The sequence below is a fragment of the Vombatus ursinus genome, unplaced genomic scaffold (genome assembly GCF_900497805.2).
Source record: "Vombatus ursinus unplaced genomic scaffold, bare-nosed wombat genome assembly UNPS02014772.1, whole genome shotgun sequence".
Lineage (NCBI taxonomy): Eukaryota > Metazoa > Chordata > Mammalia > Diprotodontia > Vombatidae > Vombatus > Vombatus ursinus.
Window position 1 is genome coordinate 5,740,524 of NW_020954550.1, and position 3,948 is coordinate 5,744,471.

Below are 3,948 nucleotides of genomic sequence, written 5' to 3' on the forward strand. Positions count from 1 at the left end.
ATGGGGTTAATTACCTCTTGTAGCCTCAATAAGAGAGGCGGAAAGGAGGGAAAGAGACAATCCATAGTAATGTTATTAGAATGCATAGAAAGTCAAGGCTCAAAAGTCAGAACACTTTGCTGTTGACCACTGTATTCAACATGTAGATAGATTGAATTTCATCCAGGACTAAGATAAAAAAATTTGGGAGGAATTAACCCTGTTTCTTTAAATGCAGTGTGGTTACCCACAAGACTCTTATCATCCAGCCACAAGTCTGTTACATGAGAAAGGGGAACATACTGGATGTTAACCTTGTGAACACTTAATCCTTATGCTCAGTTTTAAATAACTGACATTCAAAATGTGGGGGATGCTTGATTAGATGTGGAAGCTAGCCTATTCTCTGAAAGAGAATCTAGACATTCTTTCACCAATGGTTTAAGACATATTTTCAGAAATTCTGCAATAAAGCAGATGGTCAAGAAAGATCAATAGTAAAGGAAGATTAATTATTTACGTCATTCAAGGTCTTCTGAAATTCTGTTAATGCAGATAGAACAGTTAGTTTTTAAAAATTCATTATTGTGATGTCAATGTTGGTTTTGTAGCTCTTTATCTTTATATTGGGTCTGTTCTCTAACCATCCCATGATACTTTGAGAGTACAGTACCATCCAATGTCAGACTTCTATTCGGGGGCTTGGTGGAATGAATTTTGTCAAATCTAACCTTAAAGTGGCTAGCTCAATCCAGTAGGTCATCCTCTTGCTCATGTGGTTTCTGCCTGCAGGTCTGAGGTGGGTGGCCACTAAGTTCTATTGTTTTTCCGTAGTCTAAAAATCAGTCATACAGTTGACTAAAAGGGGTTTGTTGTTCTTAGTTACAAAAAAGCATTTGACATGTTAGAACAAAATGGCAGCCTCAATGGCATTTCTTTAACAAAATTATCGCCACTGCGTATATTAAGATCATTACAAGGTTCCTTCACAAATGCTACCACAGAGAGAACCTAATCCAACAATTCATACCATCAACATCAAGGGAGATGTAAAGTAAAAATGCTGAGTCCATATGAAAGAGGAATTCCCTATTTAGGGTAAAGAGTTCCATATGTTCCTATTTGTAGAAAATGCTGTGCTGATTGCATCAAACTCCAGAATACTACAGGGTCTCAATAGAGATCCGAGTCAATCAAAAGACATCAGTCTTATTAACTATCCACACATTAAAACCAAACGGATGAAAATTGCCAATTGGCCAGATCATGACACTGAGACGGACAGACAGCTAAATTAGTTTGTCAGTACATTCATCTGCAGATGCCAGAGTCCAGATATTGATATGAGGAAGAAAGGCTGGACCATGTTTTGGAAATTACATGGTGCTTTCAACAATTCTAAACTGCTCTAAGAAAAAAAAAACCACATCTTTTAAACAGCAATATTCTGAGCGAAGCCATATGGCAGCTATCATGGAATCACCACAATCTTATAAGAATTGTTTAGAGTTGAATGGCTGAATGGGTATTCATGATGCCTTTTTGTCCTATTTCCTATCACAAACAGTAGACTTACTCTAATAGAGGAAGTGGGGTTCAGTAGAATGAGTGCTGGATTGAAGTCAGCAGTCCAAATCCTAACTCTGCTCCTTCCTTTCTATGTCACCATAGGTAAGTCACTGCTTCTTTGGGCCTTGTTTTCCTTTTCTCTAAAATGAACATATTGGCTTCTTTGTTCTCTAAGGTTCCTTCTAGTTCTAAATTTGGGATCTAAAGCTCAAGATTGATCAATTTTCCTTATGACTATACACATGAGACTTTCATTTCTCCATAAAGCAGTATCTTTATCAGATTTAAGTGCTTATCAGATTAATTATCAGATTAAGTGTGCACTGGAACCAAACTTTCACAGACTACTTGGAGTTACTTTTATAAAAGTCAGTACCTCTTTGGACAGATTAAAAACAAATTAGAAAGATCACACGTGAATGTAGATTTGACAACAAAGTGACATGTCCTTAAGAATCAAGATCAAATCTCTCTTGCGAAAGCACATGTAAACACCACAGCTAGACAGGCAATAAATGCTGGCATCGAGGAATCAGGACTGGCATTTAGGACAAATCAGTTTATGAATGTCTGATATCCCTTCTTCTTGATGGATGGGTATTAAAATATCCAGACCAGTGATTCCATCATTTTAGGAAGTTCCTTCCTTGGTGAGAAAAATCCTGAGCCAATGGATTAGCAATTGTTGTGCAATTGATAATCTTGGAGAACTGCCTAGGGCACTGAGACATTTCAGTGACTTACCTAGGGTCACATAGTATGTGTTGGAGATAGGGCTTGAATCCAGGTCATTCTGTATCCTGAGATGACTCTGTAGTCACTCTTCCTCATGAGAGCAAATTGTTTTATGTGGATATGGATTGTCGGATGATAGAGAAATAAGCGGAACCAAATCCACTAGGCAGATACATAAGATCAAACCACACACATAAGAAGTCTATATTTGTAGTGTCAAACTCAAACAGAAATAGATCCCCGTAAGCCACATGTTGACTCATAAAACCACAAATTAACATCATCTATGTTACATTGTATTTTTATTTATTTTGTGAAGCATTCTCCAATTACATTTTAATCTAGTTGGGCTACACTGAAGAGTTGTGTGGGCAAGTCTGACACCTCCGGTCTATCTTACCTATTGACCACCAAAGGCAGCAAGATGCAACTATACCTTTGTGAAGTTTATTAGAGTTGGAAGAGACCTCAGAGATATTCAAAGCCAACACCATGTCACAGAAACTAAAGTTCAGAGGTGAAGGATGAGTGCACTAATTTTTCAAAGTGAGAGCTGAAATGTTTTCAGACAGATCCAAGTTAACAACACCTGGGGGTACTATTGTTCAATTATTCTGTAGTTAACTTTTGTTGTAACTCTCAAATTGACAAGCATTTGTAAAGCCCCAACTATGTGCCAGACACTGGGGAGACAGAGATAAAAACTAAATAGTTCCTATCCTCAGGAAGTTTCCATTCTCCTAAAGACAAAACAACATAGGCACACAGAGAAGTAAATACAAAATAGATACGAGAGTGATTCGGAAGGTAGGGTTGGGAAGAACACTAACTCAACTGGGCAAATCAAGAACGGTCCTGTTTAAGAGGTGGACATTGAGCTAAAACTCAAAAACAGCCCAGACTTCCAGGAGGTGGGGTGGAGGAAGGGCTCTGGGTGCAGCAGGAGAGGAGGGAACAGCCTGTGCCCACCCATGGAGGTGGGGGCAGGGATGTCATGTAGAGGAAACATCAAGGAGGCAACTTTGGCTTAAACAGGATGTATGACAAGGATTAATATTTAATTAGTTTGGAAAGATAGGGTGCAGAGGTCATGAGGGGTTTTATTTTAAGATAAAGTCCAGAAATCCAAAACCAAGACATTCTCAGATACCATCTTCTTAACCAGTTCACTTTCTTTAGGAAGAATTGTAAGTAGCATCGATCATCACCCCAACACTCCAACACATACACAAACACACCCTCACTCTCTCTCTCATCTATTTGTTGGTGATCTATAGGATCCATTTCTAGCTCTTTAGATGCAGTCGTCATGGTCATTCTGGACAAAAGTCAAAATCAACAACAAGCCGGGATCCATTTTTTCCTCTTGACTGGAGTATCAATCAATAATGGAACGGTCAAAATGCAATGGCAAGGGAGGAGAAGCAAAGGATCAGTAAGTGAACCAGCTGCAAGGTTAGGGCACCAGTACCTTAAAATTTGAGCCAAAATATCAAAGCATAATCAGTTACGGAATAACTAATTTAAGGAATCAGAATTTTTTACAAAAGAATTTTATTCCACCAAAAGTTTTACATATTTTACATGTGTAGCATATTTACAAATTCACTTTTCATAACATTCATTTAATGTTTAGTATTTTCCCATTATTCCTTTTTTTTTTTC